General features: G+C 41.2%; 1 protein-coding gene and 1 long non-coding RNA gene across 3 annotated transcripts in view; one reads left to right on the top strand and one right to left on the bottom strand.

The window, feature by feature from the left end:
• HCN1 (hyperpolarization activated cyclic nucleotide gated potassium channel 1) overlaps nt 1-23,912 on the bottom strand; it is a 508,213-nt gene that overhangs the window by 317,582 nt on the left and 166,719 nt on the right. The window lies entirely within an intron of this gene.
• LOC143805749 (uncharacterized) overlaps nt 15,136-23,912 on the top strand; it is a 165,971-nt gene continuing 157,194 nt past the window's right edge. The window contains exon 1 of the long non-coding RNA XR_013221316.1: nt 15,136-15,392. This is a non-coding gene — a long non-coding RNA (uncharacterized LOC143805749). The remainder of the gene's footprint in view (nt 15,393-23,912) is intronic.

Raw genomic sequence — 23,912 nt, 5'->3', positions numbered from 1 at the left:
TCCTGCTAACCTCAAACGAAACTTCACAGGATGCCAAGTGAAAGAAGCACATATAGGGATTAGTTTTAGAGGGAGAGGAGTAGGGTATTTTGTAATAAAGTAAATGACAAAAATGCTAAGGGTGCAAAATTAGAATGTTATAAAAGGCATGTTAGGTATCAGACAACCCTTTTATTACTTGTTCTCAGATTCTCTCCAGTAACTTTGTTGTCTTTCTGAAGATAATTGTATAAGGCAGCAGTTGCCGAGTTACTCAGGCAGGATCATTTATATCATTAAGACAATGGGAAGCCTCAGGTTTAGGGTCATTGAACATAATAAAACAATAGGAAGAGGTTGAGAATTGGATGAGTTGATAGTTTGAAGACCCATGAAGCATGTAATTCTGACCTTTTCTCATCTACATGAATTGACTCTATTTATAAGGGGAAGATGAGAGGTACCTCATGTTACTTATAGAAGTAAAATGATCATTAGGTTATGTGCAACCAGAAACTGGATGTTCAGCTCTTCCTCTGACTTCCGTTCATGTGGTTTCTTCATGCATGTGACTTTTCATCTATCCATGCATCATATAAGGCTACGAAAGCTGAAAAAAGTCATTTTAGTCCATCCAGTTACTATTTAATTATGCTCTTATTAATATACTATTTTTAATAAGTTGCTATTATTTTTTACGTATTGCAGCTGGAATATGTACACCCTAGTACCACGAGCTTGTAAATGTCAATACCTACCGGTTATAATGTTTATTGCCGGGCTGTGAAAGCATTGTACTTGTAATCTGCAATCGCAATGTCACATCATCAGGTTCCTTTTTTTTTCCAGGAGATTACAATTACAGGAAATACCTTTTAGTGAATTTCGGAAGCTGTATTTTCTCAAGAAGGTTAATTACTGTAATGTCTTTATCTAGTTGCCCAACAATAATTCCCTAAGTCACATGGCAATGTCGCTTTAAAAATAGGCCAGATTAAAGAAATCTCTTTACTTGGATTGTAAAAATAACTGTTGGGGTCGGAAGGCGCTGAGCATCCAACAAAAAAAAAAGTTTTATGCAAGCGAGTAATTGTATAAGACCAAGTGAGAACGCATGTAGAGAGAGTCTTACAATGTGATAAAGTGAAAACGCGGATATTATCATAGATAAGAATTAGACGCAGTTAACTCTCAGTTCCCGTCTGTGTCGGAGGCTGTGGGCAGTGCTTTTTTTATCAGAAGGATTTACTCTATAGTGGAACCTTGGAGTCGTATGATGGGTCTGGTAAAGAAACCCAAAAACGAACATATGAACGCAACATAGATCTGTCCAATCATTCAAAATAATTTCCGGAGACATTCAGGCAAAGCTGAATATACAGTATAAAGCATGGAGTAACTGAGTGCCCACAGCAAAATCTAGGAGGGCCACCTTCCCTACAACTTTTACAACACATCAATTTATTGATTTCCCTACAATCTACTGTACCTTATTGGGAAGCTGACAAGAGATTTTCCCAATATAAAGTACAGCCAACACCTTCCTCTTTTACAGCAGTTTAGCAAGCTCTACAGGGTGGGCCATGTATATGGATACACCTGAATAAAATGGGAATGGTTGGTGATATCAACTTCCTGTTTGTGGCACATTAGTATATGGGAGGGGGAAAACTTTTCAAGATAGTTGGTGACAATGTCGGCCATTTTGAAGTCTGCCATTTTTGATCCAACTTTATTTTATCGAATGGTAAGAGGGTCATGTGACATATCAACCTTATTGAGAATTTCACAAGAAAAACAATGGAGTGCTTGGTTTTAACATAACTTTATTCTTTCATGAGTTATTTACAAGTTTCTCTTTGTTTACAGCCATCGACATGTCGCAGAGGTTAACACGTGAGGAGCGGATAGAAATTGTGTTGATGTCTGATGAATGCAGTACCCGGGTCATTGCAGATTTCAATGCAAGATGCCCTACGCAAGAAAACTGTCACCATTCCCATGTTATTTAGGTGTATCCATATAAATGGCCCACCTAAAAAAGTTTGCCTCATCACTGAACATAATGTTCTGCTTAAACTCAGGGTCCTGTTCCAATTTTTGTTTTGCCCAGTCTGCAAATTCTGGCATCAGTCGGACATCCCTTTCGTGGATATTAGCTACTCACAAATTGCACCCTTACAAAATCCAGCTGCTGCAGCATCTCAATGAGGATGACCCAGATCGGCGTGCTGAATACCTGTCCTGCCACAATGAGGACTGTTTAGAAATATGCATATTCACATGATTAACTGAGAACTGTATTCTTTTAGCACTGGGGTCCTGGGTTCAAATCCCGCCAAGGACAACATCTGCAAGGAGTTATATGTTCTCCCCGTGTTTGCGTGGGTTTCCTCTGGGTTCTCCAGTTTCCACCCACACTCCAAAGATAGACTGATAAGGAATATAGATTGTGTGCCTTAATCTGGACAGTGATCATAATGTATGTACAGCGCTGTGGAATTAATGGCGCTATATCAGTGAGTAAAATAAATAAATAGTGATGAGCGAGTGTGCTCGTTACTTGGGTTTTCCGAGCATGCTCGAGTGATCTCCGAGTACTTTAGCATGCTTGGAGATTTAGTTTCTGTCGCCACAGCTGCATGATTTGTGGCTGCTAGACAGCCTAAATACATGTGGAAATTTCCTAACAAAAAGGCAATGCGCACATGTATTCAGGCTGTCTAGCAGCCACAAATCATGCAGCTGCAGCGACACAAACTAAATCTCTGAGCATGCCAAAGTACTCGGAGATCACCCGAGCATGCTCGGGAAATCTCGAGTAACGAATATACTCGCTCAACACTATAAACTGAAGAATAAATAAGGGAAATGTTAAAATCAGTCATAGCCAAAATACAGGATCTAATAACGAGCCTGGCAAAATACTAGCAGGTTAAAAAGCATGTATTGAATGATTTAAAACAATAAAACATTATAATAAAAGAAAACAATAAAACAAAATTGCGTGTTGAAAGCTGTACGCGTCAAGATCTAATGCATTAATAGTATAAAAGAAATAATTCGGAATAATACAAAAATGCTTTTGGAATAAGTTGGCAACAAAAGGATAGCAAAATATACTAGCTGCATATAAAGGAAGATACATTAACGGGTCTACGATGCTATGATGTACAAGACACGTCATTGTTTGGTAGACGGGATCCAAAATTTGCACTCCTCTATGGAGAAGAATAGTATCTCTGCGGCATGAGCAGGTAATCCTAATCATGAGTCACAAACTCCTCGTTGTGCTGATCGTTGGGGGTCCCACAGGTCGGACGCCCCACTGATCACACATTGATGGTTGTAAAATAGTGATTTACTATAATAATTTTTATATAAAAGACTTCAAAAGACGAATCGTGATTCTAGTTTTGTAATTCCTTTCAAGCCAATTGAAAAGTCTATTAGACCAGTACAAGCCACATCGGAGGTAGAATATAGATATTATCAGCCCCTATTATCAAACCTTTGTATCAAAATTCCCAGTTAAATAGCTTTATTGGTCTTGTAGTAATTATTATAATTGTGCCAGAAAGAAAGAAAGTATTCAGTGGCAGAACATTAAAATCTGATTACAAGAACTTTCCGTATTTCTGCCACAATAGTTGATGGATAATTATATTAATCATACATTAAACACAAGAAAAACTATCGGGAGATCTATAATAAAGCATTTCTGGCATGTTTTTTAAATAATGGAAATTTATTTTAAAGGGAACCTGTTAGCTGAGTCATGAGATCGGATCTATTATTGCTGCCATTTATGCTTCACAATGTGCTGTTTCAAAGAAAAAATACATTGACTAATAAGAGAAAAGACGTGTGTACAAATATGGCTAGGATCACCGTAATGAACAAAAATAGATCAAATTTATTGTAATGCAATTATACAAGCAAGACAGAGCACACACATTTAAATACAACTAAAAAGGCCATAAGGGCTAGTGTGAGTAACACCTGGAGGACCAGATAATGACCAACCAGACTCCTCCACTGTGTGCACCTGGGGTAAGCAAGAAATATTACACATCAATAAGCAGTCCTGAGATAAAAAAACGTTCAAGTAATATAACAATAAATCCAGTACATTAGTAACAAACTGTGCACAAAGATAAAATGGAGCAGAAAAAAAGGCGGGGGGGGGGGGGGGAGGAGGGTAGTTCTAAGCAAATAAACCCCAAAGTAGAAATAAGTCCCAAGAATAATGAATGGGAGACAGGATAGATCAAGTGGTATTCTATAAATAAAGGATATAACACATACTATAGAAGAACAAAAGAGGACCCAGGAGAGAAGGAGACTGCATAAGACCTGTAGGTGGATGGGATGGATAAAAAATGCCCGGTCACATTATGATATGTGGAGGGAGGAGCCCCACGCGTATTGCCAAAGAGTGTGGCTTCCTCAGGGAAACATGTTTCAAAGAATAATGACCTTAAAACAGCAGCCGAGTAGGTCGGGGACTTTAGATTGACAGGTCTCTCCCTATATGCATATGTATAGGGAGACACTGGCTAGTCAAGGGGGAATGGATGGGTAGAAGCCGCCAGTGACTGGTCTCTTGGACTAGTTATTTTAGCACATTGCTGCTATTTTAATGTGTATTTTCTTTTAAACGATGCAGCGCAAAACTTACATGGCTGCAATAACGCTCTTGACTCATGCTGCCTGTGGTTCAGACTCCATGAGCTGTTGACTTACGCCACCTTTGGTTTGGACACAATGAGCTATTGACTCACACTGCCTGTAGTTCGATCACCATGAGCTGTTGACTTATGCTGCCTGTGGTTAGGCCACCATGAGCTGTTGACTCATGCTGCCTGTGGTTTGGCCACCATGAGCTGTTGACTCATGCTGCCTGTGGTTCAGACACCATGAGCTGTTGTCTCTGCTGCCTGTGGTTTGTCCACCATGAGCTGTTGTCTCTGCTGCCTATGGTTCGGCCAGCATGAGCTGTTGACTCATGCTGCCTGTGGTTCGGAGACACCATGAGCTGTTGACTCATGCTGCCTGTGGTTCAGACACCATGAGCTGTTGCCTCTGCTGCCTGTGGTTCAGACACCATGAGCTGTTGTCTCTGCTGCCTGTGGTTTGGCCACCATGAGCTGTTGTCTCTGCTGCCTGTGGTTTGGCCACCATGAGCTGTTGACTTACGCTGCCTGTGGTTCGGCCACCATGAGCTGTTGCCTCTGCTGCCTGTGGTTCAGACACCATGAGCTGTTGTCTCTGCTGCCTGTGGTTTGTCCACCATGAGCTGTTGTCTCTGCTGCCTGTGGTTCGGCCACCATGAGCTGTTGACTCATGCTGCCTGTGGTTCGGAGACACCATGAGCTGTTGTCTCTGCTGCCTGTGGTTCAGACACCATGAGCTGTTGCCTCTGCTGCCTGTGGTTCAGACACCATGAGCTGTTGTCTCTGCTGCCTGTGGTTTGGCCACCATGAGCTGTTGTCTCTGCTGCCTGTGGTTTGGCCACCATGAGCTGTTGTCTCTGCTGCCTGTGGTTTGGCCACCATGAGCTGTTGACTTACGCTGCCTGTGGTTCGGCCACCATGAGCTGTTGACTCATGCTGCCTGTGGTTCGGACACCATGAGCTTTTGTCTTTGCAGCCTGTGGTTCAGACACCATGAGCTGTTGACTTACGCTGCCTCTGGTTCGGCCACCATGAGCTGTTAACTCATGCTGCCTGTCGTTCGGACACCATGAGCTGTTGTCTTTACTGCCTGTGGCTCGGACACCATGAGCTGTTGTCTCTGCTGCCTGTGGTTCGGCCACCATGAGCTGTTGACTTACACTGCCTGTGGTTCGGCCACCATGAGCTGTTGACTCATGCTGCCTGTGGTTCGGACACCATGAGCTGTTGTCTCTGCTGCCTGTGGTTCGGCCACCATGAGCTGTTGTCTCTGCTGCCTGTGGTTTGGCCACCATGAGCTGTTGACTTACACTGCCTGTGGTTCGGCCACCATGAGCTGTTGACTCATGCTGCCCGTGGTTCAGACACCATGAGCTGTTGTCTCTGCTGCCTGTGGTTTGGCCACCATGAGCTGTTGACTTATGCTGCCTGTGGTTCAGCCACCATGAGCTGTGGACTTACTGTATGCTGCCTGTGGTTCGGACACCACGAGCTGTTAACTCATGTTTTTATGGGGACACAGAATTTGTTCTCTATTTTGAATATAATCTTATTAGGCTCTATCCTTGTGCTCATTCAGAAATTTTTGGTGCCCCACTTCAAAATCCTCTCCCTTCCTAGTGCCACAAGATGGGGCCATGAAAGTCAGAAATAGAAATACACCTTTAAAAAGAATCAGTCCCCAGGTATCCCCATGTTACCCCATGTTAGAGCAGCATAATTTAGGGAAAGACCCTGATTCCAATGATGTATCATTTAGTTTACTGGGCGCAGCAGCTGTGATACAATCAGAGCTCAAAAGCTGCCACCGCCCCCACCACAGCTTTCTGTGTACATTGACTATTGACACTGAGCTACTTATCAGAGGAGGGAGTGTGGTCACACTACTTGGCATGTGAGCTGTAGTCCGACAAGTGATAATATCCTGCTGATAATAACACTCATTGTGCTGAAACAACAGCATACAGCCTAATAAGTAACACATCAATGGAATCAGGGTCTCTGCCCCAACATTATGCTGCCCTAAACTTACATACTAAAAGTTTGCTAACAGATTCCCTTTACCAAAGAAGCTCATTAAGGTTTTATACACTACAGCGGGTACGGAAAGTTTTCAGACTCTTTTGAATTTTTCACTCTTTGTTTCATTGCAGCCATTTGGTAAATTCAAAAAAGTTCATTTTTTTCTCATTAATGTACACTCTGCACCCCATCTTGACTGAAAAAAAACAGAAATGTAGAAATTTTTGCAAATTTATTAAAAAAGAAAAACTGAAATATCACATGGTCATAAGTATTCAGACCCTTTGCTCAGTATTGAGGAGAAGCTGCCCTTTTGAGCTAGTACAGCCATGAGTCTTCAACAGCAACTGATAGAAAGGGGAATTTTTAAACAGAGTCTCCCTCACTGATTGGTCGAAACATGCACACTCTGGTCAAATAAGACCTACTCTGAAAATTAACCCTAACATGATTTTACAGGATTGTTGGAATATGGTTGAAATCTAAGCCCTACAAAAATAAGCCCTTGGTACAGTCAGAGCTAACGTTAGGGGGATGTGGAATGGCCAATTCCCCATGGATCACACCCACCTTGGGAGCCCAGAGCGTTTCTATTACAAGGTTAAGACTGCTTATGGACCTTTGGTGACATCACGGTCATGTGAACATGTTACCAAAGGTCCTTTAACTGCACGAGTCTAGAGAGATTGAAGAGGAGACAGGCTGGCATGTACCGCATGTGCCGTGTGTGTATATACATGTGTATGTGCAGTGTGTTTGTGATAACATGATTATAGTTGAATAAATGCTGATTTTTATTCAGTAAATGTGGATTGTTGGTCATGAAAAAAATATAACATTCCGTGAAAATAAGCCCTAACCCATCTTTGACGCAACAACTAATATAAGACCCTTTCCAATTTTCTGGGGAAATATGGTAGGTCGCAGATAGAGTGCAGTGTAGTTAGGTTATTGCAGAATTCTACATTTTATCATATGAAAAATGAACATTTTGAGTCTTCTGTGTTTTGCTGAGAAGGAAAATTCTTCTCCAAATCTGCAAGACATACATTTCTGAAATGCTTTGAATATTCGTCTCTTCTTCCCAGTACGAGAAGCAGAGCAGAAAACGAGGCCACACACAACAATCGGGGGCGAGATAACCTTTCCTCTGCCCTAGTACAGTAAGATTCAGACCAGTGAAATCTTGACATCCGGCCTTCATAATCAATGGAGTAGATAAGAAAGCATTCTAACAACTCCCCAAGTCAGGAATCAAAATCTGAGAGTCTCGACTCTCCGCTCTTAAAATAAGTTGTAATAATCTTACAGCCCCGAACATGATTTCTGGGAACTGGAACATCTAAGAGCAAGAATAAATGATGTGCCATGTAATCTGCGTGCAGCAAGGAGAGGGGAGCAGCAGACAGGCTACAGGACGGAGAGCTAATTGGCATGTCAATTCCTATTTTCTTTAACAAACATGTTTTTGGCAAATATAGTAAAGACAGTTTGTTATTTTTCCATTGATTGTCCAGGATGTGTATAAGGCAAGGTTCACAGGAGCATATAAAAAATTGGTCAGAGTTTTATCCTGAAAACTCAAGACGATTTTCTTCTCACTTGTCCTCCATATGCAATTAGTTTTTTTACAGCAGCTAGTAGTCATTTACAGGACGTAACAGAATTGCAATGAATCCGTAAAACATGGCTACTATACTGCGGCTCGGTTTTTTTTTGCCCACCTATACACTCGAAGATTTTCTTTTTCCTAGATGGAAAAATACATTCGTGTGAACGAGTCCTAATTGGACATCCGGTATTGTCCCAAACTGCTTGGGTGGAACGTACATCAGACTGAAGCTAGTCCGAGAAGCCGGCCACATACGTACAAGCCTGGTGAACATGTCTCATACCAACCGTTGGTGTCACAGACGGTTTTGGCTTTTATGTAAGACCTTTTTAATTTTGTACTTTTTTATTGTGTAGTTCCTGGAGCCACAACTTTATTTATTTTTTTTTGAAACATAGTCAAACGAAGCTTTATTTTTTGCTCAAGATGAGTTGTCATCATTTTGGGGGTACATATAACGGTAACTTATCCACAAACTGTTATGGACTATTTATGGGAAGCAATCCTGGGTGTTAAATTTTACTTTTTGCAAAGTGTTAACTTCATTTTGTGGGTCAGAATCACTGTGGCAATATTACATTTCTATGATTTATTTTGTATTTCTTTTGTACACTAAATACGTGCATTAAAAAAACATAGCCGCATGATTCACATTTGTTGGTCAGCAGAACTGTACAAGGCCTTATCTTTTGCATGACAAGCTTTAGTTTTTATTGGTGCTTTGTGGTACAGGGCATGTGACTTTTTATTTAGTTTTTTTGTACACTCTTTAAAAACATTTAAACTTTAAAAAAAAACAGAAATTCAATATTTTATTTATGTTTTCTAAGCACCATGGGTCGATATGATCAAAAGGATCAGATTTACAGTTGTGCTCAAAAGTTTACATACCCCTGCAGAATTTTTGCTTTCTTGGCCTTTTTTCAGAGAATATGAATGATAACACAAAAACTTTTTCTCCACTCATGGTTAGTGGTTGGGTGAAGCCATTTATTGTCAAACTACCAGGAAACTGTTCATGTAGGAATGCTCGGACCTGACACCCATATTGTGGTGGTGTACCATCTTGGGTGTCAGGTCCGAGCATTCCTACATGAACCATTTCCTGGAAAGTGGATTGGTCATCGTGGGCCAGTTGAATGGCCACCAAGGTCTCCCGATCTAACCCCCTTAGACTTTTATTTTTGGGTCATCTGAAGGCAATTGTCTATGCTGTGAAGATACGAGATGTGCAGCATCTGAAACAACAGATACTGGAAGCCTGTGCTAGCATTTCTTCTGCGGTGTTGCTATCAGTGTGTCAAGAGTGGGAGAAGAGGGTTGCATTGACAATCCAACACAATGGTGGTCAGAAACTTGTAAATAACTCATGAAAGAATAAAGTTACATTAAAACCGAACACACCTTTTTTTTCTTGTGAAATCCTCAATAAGTTTGATGTGTCACATGACCCTCTTCCCATTGAAAAAAATAAAGTTGGATCCAAAATGGACAACTACAAAATGGCCGCCATGGTCACCACCCATCTTGAAAAGTTTTCCCCCTCCCATATACTAATGTGCCACAAATAGGAAGTTGATATCACCAACCATTCTCATTTTATTTAGGTGTATTCATATAAATGGCCCACGTCGTAGTTTGACTATAAATGGCTTCACCCAACCCATAACCATGAGTGTAGAAAAAGTTTTGGTGTTATTATCATTCATATTCTCTGAAAAAAAAGGCCAAGAAAGCAAAAATTCTGCCGGGATATGTAAACTTTTAAGCACAACTGTATATACGTTGCTTTGCTATTTTTGCAAGTTTGCTAGAAATTGCTTTATACTTTATAAGACATATTTTTGGTCACCATATTCTGAAACCCATAAGTTCCTTAATCCTCTGTAGACGGAGCTGTACAAGGGATTGTTTTTCTGCGGGACAAGCTGTATTATATTAGTCTACATAAACCTTTTTGATCACTTTTTTAATTCTTTCTTTTCTGGGTAGTGGGAAAAAACATTAAATCTGAAATTATTTTTAAACTTTGTTTTATGGTGCAGAATAATTAACACAATAATTAACATATTATGGATGATTATGACTAAATTCGATTTATAACTTTTTTGTTTTTTCATGTCTTTTTTTATGTTTTATTACTTTTTTTCCACAAGAATTTTTTTTTTTTTAATCATTTTTGGATTTTGTTAAAGCCCTAACTCTTTCATTTTTCTGTTAAGAGTTGTATGAGGGATTGTTTTTTGAATAATGATCTGTAGTTTTTATTGGTATTATATTGGGATACATACAACCTTTTACAATTTTTTTTTAGCTGAGATTACAAAAAACAGCAATTATAGCGTCATTTTACATTTTTTTAACAACGTTCTCCAAATGAGATGAAAAATAACATATGTTTATTGTATAGGTTGTTACAAATGCAGTGACACCAAATACGTACATGCCCTTTTTTCACTGTTATCCATACATAAACCTTTTTATATATTCTTTAACACTTAAAAACATGTTTTTTAATTTTTTTTTACAATGTTTACTTACTAGCCCCACAAGGGGACTTGAATATGTGATTCTTTGATTGCACTGATAATACACTGTACCGCCTATGACTGACAGGTAGCTTATTAGACCACGACTCTGGAAAAATCTGATAACATGATGGAGTAGGCCTCCAGTTGCTATTGCAGACCGTTAACGCCCCATGATCACCTTGTGTGGTTGCCGATGGGTGACAGAGAGAGTAATCTCCCTTTCTCCTCAGATGCCACTGTCATTATTGAAAGTGACAATGGAGGGGTTAAACTGCAGGGATTCGAGATAGGTCCAGTCCCAGTACATGGAGCAGGAGCCTGGCTGTATATCATTCCTGAGCCCATGCCATCCCTGAGAACTAACTCAATTGCGGGAAATCACTTGAAATCTGGATGTAATGATGTGGCCATTTCCGAGATGCTGTCAAAGGCTATGTCTATCTATGAAACCACTTTTTTCATTGTTCCTGGTCATGTTTTATGAGTGGACTGGTTCTTCTTGCGAACATCAGCTGTATATGGAGTGTGGCCGTCACAGTGGCTCACTAGTTAACATTGTTGCTTTGCAGCACTGGGGTCCAGGGTTCAAATCCCACCAAGGACAACATCTGCAAGGAGTTTGCATGTTCTCCCCGTGTTTGAATGGGGTTCTTCACACACATACTGAAAGGGAATCTAGACTGTGAGCCCCAATGTGGACAGCGATGAGAATTTCTGTAAAGCGCTGTGGAATATGATAGTGCTATATAGAAAGCTAATTAGTGACTGGTGTCCGGTGTTTTGAACCTTCATGACCTGTATTGATGACCTCTCCTGCAGTCATCCATATCTAAGCCATGGACCTCTCCTACAGCCAGTCTACAAGATATAACATACCGCATGAACGTGGCCTGACTTTATAATCATTTTTTTTCATCTAAGAAAATGCCCCTCAGGTCATGGTACATATTCTACAGTGTGCGACTTGCACATTACCAGGAGCTGGGTGGCACCGTATGTTCTGTACAAATCTCTTATCGAAGAACTATCTATATAAATTAAAGGCTTTAGTTTAATATAAAGTAGTCGCCCTCTGGTATTTGGATTCTAGAAGAAAAATAGATTACAGTGCTGTGTAAAATAGCCAGCACGCTGCACACCAGCACTCACCGATACCAGAGATGTTCCCTGGCTCGGTGCTCAGTGACCTGTACATAATGCCACTGACATAGCCTTTAGAAAAGAGGAGGCGAGCACTCAGAAAAGCTCCACACTGCTTATACTGAACTAAATACACCCTTGGCTTGCCTTTATGACGTGTTGAACAACTGATACAAAGAAAAAAAATTGTTGTTGCTTCAGGCAGAAAAAATGTGATAGAAAATATACGCCAGAGGAAATAGAAAAATAGAACTTCCCTGTCGGCTATGTAGCATTTTATATAACATCGCATTCCCTTTAGCAAATGAGAAAAAAAAGAAGTAAATATAATACAGCATACTCAAAATCCCAAACCCTCTGTCTCTCCATTTATCGAAAAAATTAAGGCACCAGTCCAATAGAAAAATATTTAATAGCCCATAGTGGCAAGGTTTTGGTCCAGCTGAGGACCTTTCTCAAGCGAAAGAACTTTCTCAAGGACTGGTTGTGCCTATATAGGCGTGCACCCTATTAATTTTCCTATTGCTGGTGCTGCATCTACTTTTTTATTTCTATCTATCTATCTACCTACCTACCCACCTACCTACTTGCAGTGGCATGTAAAAGTTTGGGCACTCCTAGTCAAAATTACTGTTACTGTGAACAGTTAAGCAAGTTGTAAATTAAATGATCTCTAAACAGCCTAAAGTTACACATATCCTTTGTGTTTTAGGCAAAAAAAAAATATTTTAAAATCTTTTACATTTTAAAAATTGCAAAAAGGAAAATGGGCTGATGCAAAAGTTTGGGCATCCTACATTGTTAGTACCTAGTAGGACCCTCTTTTGCAAGTATCACAGCTAGTAAATGCTTTTTGTAGCAAGCCAAGAGTTTTTCAATTCTTGTTTGAGAGATTTTCATTCATTCTTCCTTGGAAGATTCTTCAAGTTCTGTGACATTCCGGGGCTGTCTTGCATGTACTGCTGTTTTGAGGTCTAACCACAGATTCTCAATGATATTCAGAGTAAGGGACTGTGAGGGCCATTTTAAGTTTTCAGTTCGCTATCTCAAAAGACGCAAGCTGAATGTTTTACAATGGCCCTCAGAGTCCCATGATCTGAACATCATTGCAAATCTGTACCTTTAAAATGTAAGATATTAAATATGTATATTTTTTGCCTAAAATACAAAGGAAATGTGTCATCTTTAACTTTAGGCCATTTAGAAATCATTTAATCTTCAACTTGCTTAACTGTTCACAATAACAATTTTGACCAGGGGTGCCCAAGCTATTACATACCACTGTATCTCAGTAGTTAACATTGTTGCTTTTCAGCACTGGGGTCTTGGGTTCAAACATCACCAAGGACAACATCTGTAAGGAGTTTGTATGTTCTCCCCGTGTTTGAATGGGTTTCCTCCCACATTCCAAAGACATACTGAAAGGGAATCTAGACTGTGAGCCCCAATGGTGACAGCGATGAGAATTTCTGTAAAGCGCTTCAGAATATGATAGCGCTATAAAGGTAGCTAATCAGTGACTGGTGTCTCTATAATACTTTTCCTCTGATTGTTCCACTCCTGGTTTTAGCTTACAAATGAATGTGGCATAGAGATAAGTTATAACTTATTGATTGGTTGGGTCCGACTGCTGGGACATGCACCGATCGGCAGAATGTGCAACTTTTTTTACCATTAATATGTGAATATACGACTCGACAACTGATCCATTCATTCCCTAAATGTCTGCACTTGGCTTTTTCTGGAAGCCCCAAAGAGGATGTATGAAGCTGCGATCAGGCATTTGACCTGCAACTCCATTTTAAAATGGGGATAAAAATGTCCTGTCATGGATAAAAGTTCCCTGTTCTTCCCATCGCTTGCAGTTTCCAATGGTCGGATCATACCGATCAATAAATTATGATTTACCTAACCTGTGGATCATTGATACCTTGTTTTTTATCAAAGAACCCGTTTAATGCAAACTACGGTAATTGTACAGCCCACTTATGGTGGCACACAGTCCATGTGCAGAAGCCTGCTGTGTTTTACAGTCGATGCTCCACTATACTGGGGATAACGGCCAACAGGTATTGGATTATAGCTGTAGGGTGGGCCCCTAGAGTCAGCTCCTCCTGCGGGGCCCCAGACACCCCAGTCTGACCCTGCTCCTAAGGATCACATCAAAAGAAATTGAGGGACTATATGGAATTTATCAAGAGCTGTGCGTCACTTTTTTATTTTTTTACTGCCTTGCACCTCTTCCTTCACTTTTTACAAGTGATGTTGTATGAGGACAGGGATTAGCAAGAAGAGAATGGACTCCAGGGGGCCAAACTGATTTACTAATTTTTACATAATAAATTGATATATATCTGACCCATAGCTGGTGTAAAATTATTTTTTGGGGATATGGAAGGCCCAAGATTTGCCAAATTAAAGTGTTCTCCTCATAAGAAATACTTGATATAATGACAGTCAAAATCAATTTGCAAAATTTGGAAAATTACCATTATTTTAACCTTAAAGTCTTCAGTTAAGAAAATCTCATTATCGTGCATATTTATAGGCAGGCCAGGGATATGTACATTCCTTTAATCTCAGCAAAAGTTTAATGTGAAATCCCAACTAAAATAACCAAGCTGAATATTTTATCTGCCATTCTCGCTTCAATAAGGATCTTGTAGCACAGCAGTGACATTCAGGAATTCATGTCTCTTTCAGCAGCTACACAAAAGACGAAACGGCCTGCCGCTGGGGAAACCCAACTGTGTTTTCCCTTTACGTGCAGATAATTGATGCTAAAATGTTTATAATTATACCTTGTGAGCACGGCGTCGCTTTCTCATGTTGACCAAAGCAGAAATAAACAGCGTTTCTGTGGTATCCCACAAAGTGGCCATTTCTATGGGATACCGGATATATAGTGTGTTTTCATATAAATGCTGTGAATTGTTATGTGGACTGTGCATTTTAAATACATTGTGAGACCTGCTGACAGGCAGCACCAAAGATGGTTGGTCTTCTCCTCACAGGCTTGATCAGGTGACCCAGATCTGTTTTAGTATGCAGAAGGTTCTGGAAAAACGCCTCAGGGTAGTCAGCCATTGACTGCAGCTCTACAGTCACATAGAAGGAGCAGGAGCCAAGTCCTGTGAGATAGATTTAATTTGAAGTGGCAGTTGGTGGTCGGACATCTTGAGAAGAGGAAGCCATTTTGTAGGTGAAGGAATTACCTACCTTCTCCCTGCCTGTTTGCTTAAAAAGGGGACTGACACTATAAGGGGAGTCAATAGTCTTCATATGAGGAAGACTACCATTGCACCTCTAGGAGGAAGAATCACCTCAGGGCAGAAACAGAGCACAGTGCTGAAGAAGAAATATTCAGACTTAATAAAACCAGAGGTTACTACGATCTGCCTGTCTGCAGGTACACAGCAATCATCATAAACCGTGAGTGTAATCCTGTACCTCAGTTTCCTGCTGTCTGTAAATAATAATTTGCCCCATTAGCTTCAGTAAAAAGACTTCTGTTTTAAATTCTTACGGCTGCTTCATGATTGGGGCTCAAATGCACCAACTACTACCACCATCATCATCTTCTGCCTAGAGGCAGTTACTGTGCAAACATGTATTGTGGAGTTTCCTGTGTGTCTGTAATTTGAGAAGGAACGACTTGGCCACCGTAAGATACATCATACCCTGTCAGGAGTACAACCCTCAGCCATACACTAAATGAGAACACCACATTTCCATTTAGGAGGACTTGGGATTCCAGTCTGGAAGGATTATAGAAAGTATCTAAAATTCAACAATGCATGGTTTCTTTATCAGACGTAATCCCAATAGTCGTGTGACTGGGGCGTGAGGAGGAGAAGACAGGGAATATTAATTTCGAACATATTATTCTTGAAGTAGTTATAATTTCACGGTTGATCATTTCATTACTCCCGAGACCCACAATAAATTTTTAGTAATTGTGTGGAGAGGTTGCATTCAGCTGCTCATTTTCTGCAAAGTGTAGGAATAGACTACGAAATGGATCATGCATAAATTTAATACATGGTCTATTGCTAGAGGCTGTCAATATGAGAACATCCCTTTAGAAGCAAGCTTACACAATATGGAGTTGTCTTAAACAAATGCCTTATTGATTTTGTAGAAAATCCATAACAAAACACCCGAAAATAAAACTTGGGATTTCGGGAGATCTCTGGGGCTATGGTTATACGTATCTGCCAATAGCAGTGCTCTTGGCACTAATGTATCTAATGGGGCGAAACAAATTCTGGAAACCAAGCTGTCACCAAACTAACCTATATAACAAAAAACGAAATCATATGTCAACAGAATAGTACATTTTTATTCCATTTCACATTTTTCAGGGATTATGATAAGAATACTTACACGTGCACTTGATGGATCAAGTGAAGACGTGTTAGGTGGTGCCATATTGAATTAAAACAATTTATGGGCAAATGACCCAAAATACCATGTTATGGCACACTAGGCTACAAGTTTGATTTTGAAACAGAAAATATCATTAAAGAGTATTTTTTTCAACGTTTTGTAGGTTTCATAGTCTTTGAGGTTGAAGGTAGACAAAAGTCGAGTTCACATATACATGCGCAGTATTGAAGCATCTAGTAAGCGTGTGCAAAGGTCATTGTGAAGAGAGGGGGGGTAGGTTCCGCTGTAACATCTCCTAATGTGATTGGTGGATCATTTCTTACCAGTTGTGTATAGAAAAGTGCTCATCATTGTAATCCTGCCTGTGATAATCATAAAATTGCTGAAAGTATGAGTGAAAAATAGCTCAATGTGAATATTGCAAGATTTATATATTTTTAAATATAGACAGTTGTATAAAAAATAAAAAATGTATTTTTTTAATTTAAATTAACACCGAAACCTGATTTAAACAGCAGATCACTTTCAGATTAGACATTTGTTTTAAAGGGCTGGTCCCAAACTAAAATTTATTTTAATTCTAAATGTCTATTTAATGTTCTAATCTATATTCTAACTTACTATGTGATGATGCTTCGTTTGGGAATCCCAGTGCATATGAGGACCAGAGCGCTGGTCTCTGCTGTCCTTTCCTTACAATGTGCACTGACAGTGCGCTTCCTTCCCAGATCGTCACTTCTCATCATAGCTGGAGAACGAGAGCACTGTCACTCTGCACTGAGAATATTGCACAGTGACAAGATCCTATTGAGCATCCCCTGGAATTGACAACTGACGCTTGCTCAGTAGAGCAGGGACTATCCAAATCCCTAAAATGGATATCACTAATAATGCTTCATTTCAGTTTGGAGGCAGAGGCTGTATTGGTGACTGTAGCCTCTGCCCCCTGATTACACTTGGATTCTCAAACAAAGCATCATCATGCAGGATGTAATAAAAATAAATAAAGCAGTTAGATAGCGTCGTGAGGGAACAATTCAAAAGTAAAGTGTATTAAAAAATAGATTAGATTGTGACATTAACTAGACAGACATTTAAGATTGAAATATATTTTAGTTTCGAACAACCTCTTTAATATCATTTTGGAGCAAACTAGATTTCAGTGGATCACAATAGCTGTGCAATGATAAAAATCCAGGTTTACGCTCCAATAAATGACATCACTGAAACATTGCAATTTGTTATCATTATTACAGATAAGGGGTAGCCTAATGTTCACTATGAATTCTGTTTTTGGGCGAACAAAGTTCAACATTTTTAGGGAAGCGAATGCATTAAGATGCGATCTGGTTCTCTTCGTGTCTCCAATTCTTGTGAAGTGTTTTTGGCAACTATCTCCAAAACACGAATCTATTGCTCAAGTCCCTGGTTCATATCATATACGACATGTCTATAAAATGCTTCCAGTGTGACATGTGCGGATGACTGCGCTGAATGCTTTGACTGATACTGATGGTTGAGGGACCTCCTCACCACATTCTTAGGAACTGCTTTTTATTGCAGGTTATACACAAAAACTTTCAAAAAGTACACTTCTCCCCATGGATTATTTATAGGGGGATGCGATCTTATGTATAGGACATTAGGGTCACTTAAAAAATAAATCACCTAATAAATGCCTCTCCACGGTCTGAAAACTTGGGAAATGTATTGCATTATATATGGTAAGGCACCAGACTAAAAGTAAGAACGCGAAAGAAGTGAATTGGCAAAAATAATTCCCAAACATGGAACCCAAAGGGGTTGTTAAATAGTCACACAAGCTATGTTTTCATTCGTTCCTGCTATTTACTTGGGTGACTGACAATATCACATACCCATAGAGCCTAATAAAGATGCCTCTTGGACCTGGCAGGAATTTGACATTCATCATTATATAGGTTGAAAGACACAGTTCCATTAAATTCAACCTTTCTCCGCCAGATATACGTTCTCTATCACTAGATTATTTATAAGCCACAACGCTATTTGTTGTGAGATAAACATCCAGCTCTTCTTAAATACTGATATAGTGTTGGCCATTACTACCTCTTGTGGACAGGCATTGCACATTCTGACTGCTCTAACTGTAAAGAACCCTTTCCTATGTAACTGCTGGCATTGCCTTTCCTCCAGACGGAATGAATGTGCCCTGCTCCTTCGTAGGGAAGAAATAACTCATGTCAGTCCTTTGTATTGATCACACATGTATCTATACATAGAAATAAGATCTCCTCTGAGGCGTCTTTATTTTAAGCTAAACAAGCCCACATTTTCGAACCTTTTGTTATAGGAAAGGTTTCCTATTAGTGATGAGCGAGTGTACTCTGTTGTGAAATTGGATTTTGGGCTCCCCCGGTGGCCACTGGTGGAATTGAACTGGTGTGCATCATCCCCTCTGTTCACCTGTTTCCATCAGGATGTGGGAGTCGCTATTTAACCTTGCTCCTCTGTCACTTCCATGCCGGTCAACATTGTAATCAGAAGCCTTTCTGTGCATGTTCCTGCTGCTAGACAACTCCCAGCTAAGTTGGACTTTAGTCCTCGTTTGTTTTTGCATTTTGTTCCAGTTCACAGCTGTAGTTTCGTTTCTGTGTCTGGAAAGCTCTTGTGATCTGAAATTGCCACTCTGATGTTATGAGTTAATACTAGAGTCTTAAAGTAATTTCAGGATGGTATTTTGATAGGGTTTTCAGCTGACCATGAAAGTGCCCTTTTTGTCTTCCTGCTATCTAGTAAGCGGACCTCAATTTTGCTAAACCTATTTTCATACTACGTTTGTCATTTCATCTAAAATCACCGCCAATATATGTGGGGGCCTCTGTCTGCCTATCGGGGAAATTTCTCTAGAGGTGAGCCAGGACTATATTTTCCTCTGCCAGGATTAGTTAGTCCTCCGGCCGGCGCTGGGCGTCTAGGGATAAAAAACGTAGGCAACGCTACCCGGCTACTGTTAGTTGTGCGGCAGGTTTAGTTCATGGTCAGTTTAGTTTCCATCCTTCCAAGAGCTAGTACTTATGTTTGCTGGGCTATGTTCTCTTGCCATTGAGAACCATAACAGTTTGACCGGCCAAAAAAGGGTTAAATTAATTGACAGAGAAAGGAGAGAAAAGAGAAGTCTGCTGAAGATTTTTTTTTTTTCCCTTCCCTTCAGTTCTGAGTGTGCTTGTAATTGAATTTCTTGCAAGTCTGCCTATATTGCAGCCTTTCTCTCTCTCTCTCTCTCTCCTTCTAATCCTGGAATGGCTCTGTGTTCACCTGTTTAAAATGGATATTCAGAGTTTAGCTGCAGGTTTGAATAATCTCACCACGAAAGTTCAAAATTTACAAGATTTTGTTGTTCATGTTCCTATATCTGAACCTAGAATTCCTTTGCCTGAATTTTTCTCGGGGAATAGATCTTGCTTTCAAAATTTCAAAAATAATTGCAAGTTGTTTTTGTCCCTGAAATCTCGCTCTGCTGGAGATCCTGCTCAGCAGGTCAGGATTGTGATTTCCTTGCTCCGGGGCGACCCTCAGGATTGGGCTTTTGCATTGGCTCCAGGGGATCCTGCGTTGCTCAATGTGGATGCGTTTTTTCTGGCCTTGGGGTTGCTTTATGAGGAACCTCAGTTAGAGCTTCAGGCGGAAAAGGCCTTGATGTCCCTATCTCAGGGGCAAGACGAAGCTGAAATATACTGCCAGAAATTCCGTAAATGGGCTGTGCTTACTCAGTGGAATGAGTGCACCCTGGCGGCGAATTTCAGAGAGGGTCTCTCTGATGCTATTAAGGATGTTATGGTGGGGTTCCCTGTGCCTGCGGGTCTGAATGAGTCCATGACAATGGCTATCCAGATCGATAGGCGTCTGCGGGAGCGCAAACCTGTGCACCATTTGGCGGTGTCTACTGAGATGACGCCAGAGAATATGCAATGTGATAGAATTCTGTCCAGAAGTGAACGGCAGAATTTAAGACGAAAAAATGGGTTGTGCTTCTATTGCGGTGATTCAACTCATGTTATATCAGCATGCTCTAAGCGTACTAAGAAGCTTGATAAGTCTGTTTCAATTGGCACTTTACAGTCTAAGTTTATTCTATCTGTGACCCTGATTTGTTCTTTATCATCTATTACCGCGGATGCCTATGTCGACTCTGGCGCCGCTTTGAGTCTTATGGATTGGTCCTTTGCCAAACGCTGTGGGTATGATTTGGAGCCTCTTGAAACTCCTATACCCCTGAAGGGGATTGACTCCACCCCATTGGCTAGTAATAAACCACAATACTGGACACAAGTAACTATGCGGATTAATCCGGATCATCAGGAGATTATTCGCTTTCTTGTGCTGTATAACCTACATGATGTGTTGGTGCTTGGATTGCCATGGCTGCAATCTCATAACCCAGTCCTTGACTGGAAAGCTATGTCTGTGTTAAGCTGGGGATGTAAGGGGACGCATGGGGACGTACCTGTGGTTTCCATTTCATCATCTATTCCCTCTGAGATTCCTGAATTCTTGACTGAATATCGTGACGTTTTTGAAGAACCTAAGCTTGGTTCATTACCTCCGCACCGGGAGTGCGATTGTGCCATAGATTTGATTCCGGGTAGTAAATACCCTAAGGGTCGTTTATTTAATCTGTCTGTGCCTGAACATGCTGCTATGCGAGAATATATAAAGGAGTCCTTGGAAAAGGGACATATTCGTCCTTCGTCATCTCCCTTAGGAGCCGGTTTTTTCTTTGTGGCTAAGAAAGATGGCTCTTTGAGGCCGTGTATTGATTATCGGCTTTTGAATAAAATCACGGTTAAATATCAATATCCGTTGCCACTGCTGACTGATTTGTTTGCTCGCATAAAGGGGGCCAAGTGGTTCTCTAAGATTGATCTCCGTGGGGCGTATAATTTGGTGCGAATTAAGCAGGGGGATGAGTGGAAGACCGCATTTAATACGCCCGAGGGCCACTTTGAGTATTTGGTGATGCCTTTTGGTCTTTCAAATGCCCCTTCAGTCTTTCAGTCCTTTATGCATGACATTTTCCGTGATTATTTGGATAAATTTATGATTGTGTATCTGGATGATATTTTGATTTTTTCGGATGACTGGGACTCTCATGTCCAGCAGGTCAGGAGGGTTTTTCAGGTTTTGCGGTCTAATTCCTTGTGTGTGAAGGGTTCTAAGTGCGTTTTTGGGGTTCAAAAGATTTCCTTTTTGGGATATATTTTTTCCCCCTCTTCCATCGAGATGGATCCTGTCAAGGTTCAGGCTATTTGTGATTGGACGCAACCCTCTTCTCTTAAGAGTCTTCAGAAATTTTTGGGCTTTGCTAACTTTTATCGTCGATTTATTGCTGGTTTTTCTGATGTTGTTAAACCATTGACTGATTTGACTAAGAAGGGTGCTGATGTTGCTGATTGGTCCCCTGCTGCTGTGGAGGCCTTTCGGGAGCTTAAGCGCCGCTTTTCTTCCGCCCCTGTGTTGCGTCAGCCTGATGTTGCTCTTCCTTTTCAGGTTGAGGTCGACGCTTCTGAAATCGGAGCTGGGGCAGTTTTGTCGCAGAGAAGTTCCGATTGTTCCGTGATGAGACCTTGTGCCTTTTTCTCGCGCAAATTTTCGCCCGCCGAGCGGAATTATGATGTTGGGAATCGGGAGCTTTTGGCCATGAAGTGGGCTTTTGAGGAGTGGCGTCATTGGCTTGAGGGGGCTAGACATCAGGTGGTGGTATTGACTGACCACAAAAATCTAATTTATCTTGAGTCCGCCAGACACCTGAATCCTAGACAGGCGCGCTGGTCGTTGTTTTTCTCTCGGTTTAATTTTGTGGTGTCCTACCTGCCGGGTTCTAAGAATGTTAAGGCGGATGCCCTTTCTAGGAGTTTTGAGCCTGACTCCCCTGGTAACTCTGAACCTACAGGTATCCTTAAGGATGGAGTGATATTGTCTGCCGTTTCTCCAGACCTGCGGCGGGCCTTGCAGGAGTTTCAGGCGGATAGACCTGATCGTTGCCCACCTGGTAGACTGTTTGTTCCTGATGATTGGACCAGTAAAGTCATTTCTGAGGTTCATTCTTCTGCGTTGACAGGTCATCCTGGAATCTTTGGTACCAGGGATTTGGTGGCAAGGTCCTTCTGGTGGCCTTCCCTGTCTCGAGATGTGCGAGGCTTTGTGCAGTCTTGTGACGTTTGTGCTCGGGCCAAGCCTTGTTGTTCTCGGGCTAGTGGATTGTTGTTGCCCTTGCCTATCCCGAAGAGGCCCTGGACGCACATCTCGATGGATTTTATTTCGGATCTTCCTGTTTCTCAGAAGATGTCTGTCATCTGGGTGGTGTGTGACCGTTTCTCTAAGATGGTCCATTTGGTTCCCCTGCCTAAGTTGCCTTCTTCTTCCGAGTTGGTTCCTCTGTTTTTTCAAAATGTGGTCCGTTTGCATGGTATTCCGGAGAATATCGTTTCTGACAGAGGAACCCAATTCGTGTCTAGATTTTGGCGAGCATTCTGTGCTAGGATGGGTGTCATGATTCTCAATGGCGAGAGAACATAGCCCAGCATATATGAGAACTAGCTCTTGGAAGATGGAAACTATACTGACCATGAACTAAACCTGCCGCACAACTAGAAGTGGCCGGGTAGCATGCCTACGTTTTTTAACCCTAGATGCCCAGCGCCAGCCGGAGAACTACCTAATCCTAGCAGAGGAAAAGACAGTCCTGGCTCACCTCTAGAGAAATTTTCCCAAAAGGCAGACAGAGGCCCCCACATATATTGGCGGTGATTTTAGATGAAATGACAAACGTAGTATGAAAATAGGTTTAGCAAAATCGAGGTCCGCTTTCTAGATAGCAGGAAGACAGAAAGGACACTTTCATGGTCAGCAGAAAACCCTATCAAAACACCATCCAGAAATTCCTTTAAGACTCTAGCATTAACTCATAACACCAGAGTGGCAATTTCCGATCACAAGAGCTTTCCAGACACAGTAACGAAACAGCAGCTGTGAACAGGAACAAAATGCAAAAACACAAAAGGACAAAAGTCCAACTTAGCTGGGAGTTGTCTAGTAGCAGGAACAAGCACAGAAGGCTTCTGATTACATTGTTGACCGGCAAGAAACTGACAGAGGAGCAAGGTTATATAGCGACTCCCACATCCTGATAGGAGCAGGTGAACAGAGGGGATGATGCACACAAGTTCAATTCCACAAGTGGCCACCGGGGGAGCCCAGAATCCAATTTCACAACAGTACCCCCCCCTCAAGGAGGGGGCACCGAACCCTCACCAGAACCACCAGGGCGATCAGGATGAGCCCTATGAAAGGCACGGACAAGATCGGAGGCATGAACATCAGAGGCAGTGACCCAAGAATTATCCTCCTGACCGTATCCCTTCCATTTGACCAGATACTGGAGTCTCCGTCTGGAAACACGAGAGTCTAAGATCTTTTCCACAACGTACTCCAACTCACCCTCAACCAACACCGGAGCAGGAGGCTCAACGGAAGGCACAACCGGTACCTCATACCTGCGCAACAATGACCGATGAAAAACAT

This window comes from Ranitomeya variabilis, chromosome 1 (genome assembly GCF_051348905.1).
Source record: "Ranitomeya variabilis isolate aRanVar5 chromosome 1, aRanVar5.hap1, whole genome shotgun sequence".
NCBI classification, from domain to species: Eukaryota; Metazoa; Chordata; class Amphibia; order Anura; family Dendrobatidae; genus Ranitomeya; species Ranitomeya variabilis.
This window is presented reverse-complemented; position numbering and strand designations above follow the sequence as displayed.